The sequence below is a fragment of the Cyprinodon tularosa genome, unplaced genomic scaffold, assembly GCF_016077235.1.
Source record: "Cyprinodon tularosa strain WSP-4 unplaced genomic scaffold, ASM1607723v1 ctg1, whole genome shotgun sequence".
NCBI lineage: Eukaryota > Metazoa > Chordata > Actinopteri > Cyprinodontiformes > Cyprinodontidae > Cyprinodon > Cyprinodon tularosa.
The window spans coordinates 1,173,792-1,184,108 of NW_024037781.1; positions in this window are offsets into that span (position 1 = coordinate 1,173,792).

A 10,317-nucleotide genomic window follows, 5' to 3' on the forward strand; every position below is an offset into this window, starting at 1 on the left:
AATGCTATTTAGTTGGTTTTAATATCAGCAGGTCAAATTGGGAAGTTTAGCTAATCTTGTGGTCTGAGGATTTGAAGTGAGGTCTTTGCATCAGGTTGGTATAAGTTCTCATTTCATGTTGGGTAAAATCCAACAATCAGCCTGAGCCGACTGTCATTTCACTTATACTTCAAAACTTGAGCTGCTGTAGGGAAGCACTCACGTTCATAAATCATTCACTTGTTACTCTGCAACCTAGATTTTAGGAATAGACAAATGCATCCGAGTCCACAAGCTCCCATCTCACATTACATCAATCTTTTGTGCAATGGTGACAGTTAGTCCCAGCATGGTTTGAAGCATAGCAAATGTCAGCCTCACCGAAGTTTGCTTCTATGCAGCCATGATAGGCTTTTTATGATAGTTTCAGTGCTGTGATGATGAGGCAGAAGCTGGAAGAGCAGCGTGAACAGATCCCATTTCAATATTTTGTGACAGTGTTTGGGGTAATGTTGGAGATGAGGTTGGGTGGCTGTGCTGATCTACACAATGGACCAGCAACTGCTGTCATTGCTACTGCGCACATTCAGCAGAGAAAGTTGGCCTAAGTGTGAGAGTGTGCAGCCAAGTTTCTATCAGCCCGTATCGAATTTCATGCTGTCATTTCACTCGTCTGTTGTGTTGTAGGTTTAAAAATAAAAACACCTGACTTAGAAAATCCAAAACAGATGGAGGCAGGGGTAATGCAGTGTGCAAACATTTCTAGAAGCTGGGCTTATGCATGGGGAGGCATTTCGAGAGTAGCGTGCACCAACAGTGGCACAGAGTGTACCTGCTGATGCTGACAGATAGTGAGGCTGCTGTTATTTAAGAAGTTTTCCTTTGAGGCAGAAATCAGCTTCACAGTCAGAGCGCTGCTCTTCTGCTTCTACGTCTCCGGATTGGTGACTCAGGCTTTAGCAAACCGCAGCACCGAGAGCTGTCTGATTGTTGTTGCATGCCTTTAATTGATTAATTAATTGATAATCACATTTATTGGGATAATTGTAGGGAGCTGATAGACTATATGTAGTCAAGATATAATATATTATCAGAAAGCAGACCATTAGACCTTAGTGAACACCATAAAAAAACTTGTCTTTTGACTCTGAAGGTCAAATCCATCTGTCCGTCCATCCATCCATTTTCTTCTGCTGTCACAGAGGCAGCACTCTAAGCAGAGATACCCAGACTTCCCGATCAACGCACACCTCCTCCGGCTTCTCTGGGGGGACCCCGATGCGACACCAGGCCAGCTCAGAGACAAGCATGTCCTGGGCCTTCCACGAATCCTTCTTCCGAATGGGACATGCCTGGAACAGCTCCCGAGGAAGGAGACCAGGAGACATCCGAAACAGATGCCAGAGTCACCTTAGCTATCTCCTTTCGACGTGGAGGAGCTCCTCACCCGATCTGAAAGGGTGCACCCAGCCACCCTGCAAAGCAAACTAATTTCGGCCTCTTTTCGTGATCTTGTCCTTTCGGACATAACCTACATCTCATGACCATAGGTGAGGTGTGGGAATGTAGATCGATCGGTAAGTTGAGAGCTTTGCTCGCCGACTCAGCTGACTCCTCACCACGACAGTCTTATACAGAGACCGTATAACCGCCTACGCTGCACCAATCCGTGAATTGATCTCACGCTCCATCCGTCCCTCACTAGTGAACCAGACCCTGCGATACTTGATCTCCTCCACTTGAGACAAGGACTCTCCACCGACCTGAAGAGGGGAGTCAACCTTTCTCCGGCGGAGAGACATTGCCTCAGATTTGGGGGTTCTGATCCTCATCCTGGCCCCTTCACACTCTGCTGCAAAGCGTCCCAGTGCAAGTTGGAGTTCCTGCTTTGATGAGGCCAACAGAACAACATCATCTGCGGACAGCAGAGATGATATCCTGAGGTTCCCAAACTGGACACCTTCCGGTCCCTGGCTGCGCCTAGACATTCGGTCCATAAATGTAATGAACAGAACCAATGATAAAGGGCAGCCCTGGCGGAGACCAACATGCACCAGGAACAGGTCTGACCTACTGCCGGCAATACGAACCAAGCTCCTGCTGCGGTCACACCCCCCACAGGGCACCACGAGGGACATGGTTGACAGCCTTCTCCAGATCCACAAAACACATGTGGACTACCTCTTGAAGCTCCTTAAGAGAATGCCAAGAGTGTGCAAAGCACTAATCAAAACAAAACGTGGCTACTTTGAAGAACCTAGAATATAAGACATATTTTTAGTTGTTTCACAAGTTTTGTTAAAGCTACAGTGTGTAATTTTCAGCGACATCTAACGTCCAGACTGCAGACCGCAGCAACTTGAACATCTCCCCCCCACCGCTTCTCCCCCCCAACAGTACGGCGAGCGTTACGGGACAAAATGTCTTCCACGACGTCCGCATCACCTACCTTCTCAAGTGATGAGGTTTGTTTACATAGATAATTTTAATACTGCCATCTATTGTTCAGTACCGTCTCAGTTCATCTCTCTCAACTTGCCGTAGTTACTTTCGAGCGTAATGGGCGATCTCGCAATGGCATGGCTGCGAGACCCGCTCCTATGTAATTATAAATAACGTATTCTCAGGCAACGCAAATATTAAGGTTAAGAGGCTGAGCTCGTAGATGATGATAAATAACATAATTATGTATAATATATTACATTTCTGACTGTATATCCCTGTGATTATTACACACTGTAGCTTTAAGTATATAATTCCACATGTGTTAATTCATAGTTTTGATGCCTTCATGTGAATCTCTTTGAATGAGAAAGTGTGTTTAAACTTTTGGTGTGTACTGTAGCTTTGTGCTTTTTAAACCTCAGACCTTTAATTTGGTGCTCCCAAAGATCGTATCATCTTGTGGAGCTAGTAAGGAGTTAAAATAGGTTTCAAAAGAATTAGAAAATCCTGTATTCTACCTTTTGGAAGACTTCTTCACCTTTAAAGTAGATTGCAAAATACTAAAAGAAGTCATGAGGTCCTTGTATGTCACAATGACACCTAAAGAAGGCTGTAGCTATGGCTCATATGACACTGTGTTTAGGTTAACACAGAAAGAGGCTGTGCAAAGACGAAATATTATGGATGTTATGCTGTAAAAAGAATATGCATGTCAGATTGAATTAGCCGGAGAAAACATAGATAAAGAACAAGACTTTTGGAGTACTAGCCTTTGGACAGATTAGGCAACAATTCTGTTATTTGGACACCAGAATATTAAAGATAAAGCAGAACTGGATACTGAAGCAATAACTCCCCAATAGCTGAGAGTCAAAGATCTCAGTGAGTTATTGTGAGATGACTTGAAACAGGCTGAACACAGTGGGGGAATATAAACAGTAAATGAGGCCAATTCTTTTATTTTTCTTTCGTTTTTAAAGCATCCTTTTTATTTTTCATACAACAGAAAGAAAGCAATTCCTCTATGTTCACAAAATACAGAAGGAAATAATATATAACTCTCTTTTAGGACATTTATTAAAAATGTTCCTGATATGTCTCTGTGTGCTGGAGATTTCCTTCTGGAGAGATAAAGTTTTTAATGATTTGGCACACTTCCAGCTGCACAATATAACCACAACAATACAAGCAACCGCATGCTTCTGAATATATGACATTGTCTGCTGATTTCTCTGCAGACGTGAGGCTCTACAGTATAAGCAGGAATGCCATTAGTGTGGCCCACGCGGTCTGCAGCCATTATCTTAGCAACGCCATCTTGACACAAACATTTTGGCGGCAATTAAAGATTATTTTCGCGCGCGTGTGTAAATGTGTGTGCAGCTGTCAAAGAGCAATTACAGTGACAATGTCTTCAATGTGGGAACGGACAGCTCATTTTCATATCATAGGAAGCAGCGATTTTTTTTGTGCTTTTTGATTAATGTGTTGTCAGAGGGAGGGGTGCGATGCTTGGGCATGTATTTGGGGGAACAAAAGACATCAAATTACATTGGGGGGAACGAAAATAACAGACACACGTATGTAGATGAGACAAGATGCAAAAGCATAAATGGTTTTATTGTATGCACTACGTTCTTTGCTTTATTACTTACAGGCCAGATTCATTATTTAAATGTACTCAGAGCGGCTTCATAAATAGAAACAAATACAAACCAGAGCCAAGAGGAGCAAATGGAATGATTTCATCATTATGGGGAGGATGGTTAGTGGTTGTGTGTGGGTTGAAGGAGAAATGGGGTTTACATGATTTCTCTGTGCAAGTGTGACCGTATGTGGAGCGATTCAGGTGCAGTGTTTGGGGTTGACCATAGTCGAAAAAGCTAATGTGTATATTGTAAATATATATATATATATATATAAATATATATAGTTTTTTGCAGAGATGGGAAGTAACAAAGTACAAATACTTTGTTACTGTACTCAAGTAGATTTTTCTGATATTTTTACTTTACTTTACTACTTATTTTTATGGCGACTTTTTACTTCTACTCCTTACATTTTTACACAAATATCTGTACTTTCTACTCCTTACATTTTAAAAAATTGGCTCGTTACTTTAGTTTTGAATTATTTCAATGGAGTTACCGTTGTTATTTTTCACGTCATCAATACCAAATTCAATCTAATTGGATGGGAATCTACGTTGCATTTGACGCACCACTACAAGATGAATAGACAGATTCGCCGGTATTCATTCACGGCAAATCATTGCAGCTTGGTGGCGGTGGTGTTAGCATAGTAGTATGGACGACGAGATGATTGAAAATGAACACAACGGAGATCTAGTCCTATTAGCAGACATCCATTTAAAATGTAGGCAACGGCATGAAAAAAGTGGTTTCTACTTTTACTTTTATACTTTAAGTAAATTTACAAGCCTGTACTTTGTTACTTTTACTTGAGTAAAGAAGTTTAATCAGTACTTCCACTTTTACCAGAGTATGTTTTAACACAAGTATCTGTACTTTTACTGAAGTATGGAAAGTCAGTACTTTTGCCATCTCTGAGTATTTGTTAATATTTGAATATCTTTGTTTGGAATTGCAATGGTCACACTTTAGTTTTTTTTTACATGGTTTGCATACAATGCAGGAGTGATTTTGGCCCACTCCTCCACACAGGTCTTCTTTAGATCAGTCAGGTTTCTGGGCTGTTGCTGTGTGCTTCCGCTCATTGTCATGTTGGCAGACCCATCTTCAACTAACTGAGGGCAGAAAGTTGTTCCCCAAACACTCCCAATACATGGCTTCAGTCATCCTCTCCTTAATACAGTGCAGTCGCCCTGTCCCATGTGCAGAAAAACAACCCCCCCAAGCACGATGCCACCACACCCATGCCTCACAGTAGGGAAGGTGTTGTTGGCATGGTACTCATCATTCCTCTTCCTGCAAAGTGGAATTATGACTAAAAAGTTTTACTTTGGTCTCATCCGACCTCATGACTTTCTCCCATGATGCCTCTGGATCATCCAAATGGTCATTAGCAAACTTAAGGCGGGTCTTGACATGTGCTGGTTTAAGCAGGGGAACCTTCTGTGCCAAGCAAGATTTCAAACCATGGCGTCTCGAAACCGTGAAAACGGTGGTCCCAGCTCTTTTCAAGTCATTGAAAAGAGTCCTTCTGTGTAGTTCTGGGCTGATTTCTCACCTTTCCTAGGATCATTGAGACCCCAGGAGGTGAGATTTTGCACAGAGCCCTAATCTAAGGGGGAAAGACAGTCATGTTTAGCTTCTTCCATTTTCTAATGATTGCTCCAACAATGGACCTTTTTTCACCAAGCTGCTTGGCAAATATCCTGTAGCCCTTTCCAACCTCATGGAGGTGTACAATTTTGTCTCTAGTGTCTTTGGACAGCTCATTGGTCTTTGGTATCTTAGTGGTTGGATTCTTACTGATTGTTTGGGGTGGACAGGTGTCTCTACGCAGCTAACGACCTCAAACAGGTGCATCTAATTTAGGACAATAAATGGAGTAGAGATGGGCATTTTTAAGGCAGACTAACAGGTCTTGGAAGCTCAGAATACTAGCTGATAGGTGTACACATAATTATTTGCAGCTGTATCCTACCAATAGTTAAATAAATCAGACATTGTGATTACACCAAACCACATGATTTATAAGGAGGAGAACTTGAAAAATGCCAGGGTGTTAAAATACTTATAATCCTCACTGCATATATTATTTTAGTGCTGTAATTAATGATATTATCAGTTATTCTAATGATTAATCAAGTGATTGGATAAAATATTAGTGATGTTATTTGCTTTATTACTTAAGCTTATTTTAGAAATTTTATGATTAATTTTCTTATTTGAATAAGAAAAAAACAAGGGTGCATCTGCAGTATGGAAATCTCCTATGTCGTAATAATATTCAAAGCATTTTCATGTCTGGTGGACTTTACAGTTTGACAGTGCAAGCTATCAAGTTTCACTCTTCTTGTTTTTAGTATAAAGTAGACAAAAAGTGAACTGTTCATTCAAATTCAGGCATATTAAGAATTCCTCACTGCCCCGTTTTGACTGATTTCAAATGACTCAGCAAGTGACTCAGGTTAAAATCGCCTTCAAACTGACCGGCATACAGTGGGAACATCAGACCAGGGTTGACCTGCTATTTATGTGATACCATTGAACGCAACAAACGTATGTCCACACATTGCTCCTTGATCTCACACGCCAAAACAACCCTGCTTATTTGATAAACATGATGCAGCACTGATAGGTGGGATTTGGACAGATAACAGAGCCAAACAATTAAGCACAATTACAACTGGCTCCCTCCCATGTTGCTCGTCATTGTTCACTTTGCTGTCTGTCGCACTGGTGACATCATCAACATAAACATGTGATGGCATCACCAGACACGGAGCAGTGGGGGACAGAGGCCGGTGGGGGGTCAGACCAAGCTTTTTTTGCCAATGGGAAAGGAACCAAATGCCATTTGATAGCAGGTCGACTCATGTTTGAAAAACTGGCTTTAACCTGCTAATTTCAGTGGGAAAGAGAAAAGTTTCTGATAGAGTTTGATTTGATGGAACCTTAAAGAAAAATAAAATGCAGAGGATTTTAACAGGTTCTGTATTTTGAGCAAGTTTTTAATTTCCAGGGAATTTAATATAAATCAGTCACTGTGTCTCAGAACCGTACCTTTAATTCTTCTAAACAATCCTTTGTGTTGAAATCTCATGGTTTGTTTATACAATTCCAAAATGTATTTAATACGCCACAAATTTGACTTTTGGATAACTTTGCCAAAAAATCTTAATTGAGGACTTTCCCAGCCTTGGTAAAACAAACAAAAACACATATGGGAGTTTCCTTTTTCGTTTCAAAAATAGACTGAAACACTTTGATTTAAGTCCCTTATTGCAGAAATTTCTTTAATATTACATAAATTAAATATGCTAATCTTTAAAAATAAAAGCAGTAGAGTAAATTATTTTATATTTCTGTTAATATAATTTCTTTCTGTGCAAAAGAGGCAACCATGGAGCAAAAAAGTTTGTAAAGGCTTTCCCTCCTTAGGGTTTTTGCATTTGCACGTCACATTTTCAACCTGCTATGCATTGTGTATTTGTTTCTATACAATAGAAAAATTAAATTTGGAACATTAATTTGCTTTGCATTTTGTGTGTACATTTTATAAACACTGTTTTTTTTTCTACTCATCATATCAAAGCCTTTAAAAGAATAATTTATGAGAAGAAGCAGCTTTGATTTTGGATGTAATGACAGGGACTTATACAAAGCATGAGGGAACATTCTCTGAATCATTCATTCCTTTATAGAAAAACTGTAAATATGTGCCATAACGCTAATAATGACTACAGCCTGCTTTAATTTCTTGCCAGCACCCGTCTCGGTGGAGCAGGACCGGATTTTTCCAGATGACGTATATGTCAGTTTCGAAGGAAAAAGTGAAAATGCACCAAATACAATTAAAGTCAGAGTTTTTTTATTATGAAAAAAAAAAAGCGTGGGTGCCTTTTACAGCGTGATTACATCTGGGTGTGAGTGAGATCACATTATTTTTGACAGGGTTGTCTGTGGTTGTGACACGCCGGGGCCATAATTGAAGCTCGGTGCTGCGCCAGACCGGCCATTATGGAGCCGAATCTTGATCTAATCCGAGAGTTAGTGGCCTTAAATAGATAATGCTCCTGCACCAGGGTCCAGTCACTGGGGAGGCTGAACATATGCTCAGTGTGTGTAAGGAAGGGTGTGCATTTGTGTGTCCAGGAGTAGACAGCTGAAAGCCAGCCAAAGGCAGAGCAGCATGCCAATAGCATGAGCAGCAAACTTTCCAGAGAAACTGAGACCCCCAGCTGGTGTCTGCAGAGCAGCGGAACTTAAACACCACACCAGTTCACTAATATGAACTGACACAGTGGATTCAAGAAGATCCGCGGTGTCAGGACCCGAAGATGATGAAACCAGAGCTTGTGATGTAGAAAGTTAGCGAAGGAGACAAGAGACTGACAAGCAAACAGACAGAGGAACCCACAGGCTGGACAGATGAAAAAAAAAACCAGCAGATGGAAAGTCAGGAGGAGTTGGGGGGGATATGCATCAAATGCAAGAGGGAGAAACTAGATAATAAGGAGAGGAAGGAATACCCAAGGTGGCTCGAATCGGAGAACCGGCGCATTAGAACGGCTTGTCAATCACTGGCCTCTCGATGGCCTTAGAGCAGGTGAGCCGATGCACAGAGCGATGAGTCAATTACAGGCCAGCGAGGCAGAATGTCACGGCCGCACGGACACTAAACCCAAGGCTTAACCTCCTCACACCACATCAATACGGCTCTCTGCAGCTGGAAGGAGGAGGATGGCTCATTCTAACTACCTGGCAGAGGAGCAAACAGAAAACTTTGGGGAAGCAAACATGTTTGTAAATGTCAAATATTAGAAATGTAGTCATTACATGAATAACATTTTCCCACTGAGGCTACTGGATTCTGTGTGTCTCCACCTTTCAATGCAGACTATGAGGTCCTGATTAACAAACTTGAAAATTTCCTATTACCTCTTTTTATACATCAGAAGCCCATTGTCCTGATGTGGTCGAAGTTTCTAAAAGAATTCAACACAAGAAATATAAGAGCTGAGGGCAAAGTTATGGATCATTCTGCTGTGTTTTTGTGTCTCAGACTCCTGCTGCAGTCCATTCATTAATAAGCAGCACCATTATCCCTGACACTTTTCTGTCTCCCTCAACCAAACATTTTTTCCTTCCACTCAACTTTCCATTGCTTTGTTTGCATTCACTTTATTTTGCATTTACCCTCGGACATGCTTTTTTTTATTAGCTGTACTCCAAAGCTATTATAAATTTAATATTTGATGTTCTATTGAACTTTAACAAAGTTAAACTGCAATAAACTCTCACAAGTCATAACTTGAAATCTGCAGCCATTTTTTGGTGTTATGAATGAAGGTTTGAAGGATATTATTTTGTTATTAGGAATAATATATTTTCCTGCAGCCATCTGGTTGCTTTAAAAAAAGTTTAATTTTTAAAAAATGATTATGGTTTATTATAACCCATAAAAAAAAAAAAAAAAAAAAAAAGTTTGATGCTAGTCGGACAATCATGGCATAAAAAATTTAAAAGATGAAGACAAATTCTGAAAAATATGTACATCTTGAAAAAGTTCCATCACTGAACATATGCCCATGGTTAAGCATTGTGGTGGCCGAATCATCCTAAGGGCTTTTATTGAACATTGAGTATGTTTAGTCATAAAATTTAAACTAGAAAAGTTCTCAGGGAGCGCAGACCCCCAACAAGCAGCCAATTTTGCCACATACTGTAGCTAAAACTAGTCTAAAATGATTGATCATTGCCAAATGTTCTGCTCTCACCTTCTTCATTCACTCTTTCTTTTAGGATCAGCAGATTGAGACTTGGAGCAAAGGCATGGCTCACCTTTCCTGTGTTTTTGTCTTTAGTACACGCTGAAAACAAGAATAGAAGAAGCTCAGACACGATGCTTCCATTTAGGCAAATGCAGCAGAACAATTATTTAGAATGCAGAATTATTTACAAAACGGACATACAGCTTTAATCTTTTATGTCAAATAAAAAAATGACCCAAAAAATAAAAATATATATATTTTTATAAAGCAGTTTATTTAATGTATTTTAACATTTTTCTGGTGTTTCTTAATTCTTTGTTCTTAAATAAAAACATGGAACCCTAAATGTGGTTTTTTTTCTTAAATAAAACAGTGAAATTAACTTTTAACATCACCAACCCCAGTTTCCATTGTTCAACATGTCATATAACACTTCTAGACTTTTTGAATCAGATGCTGAAGCTGCCACT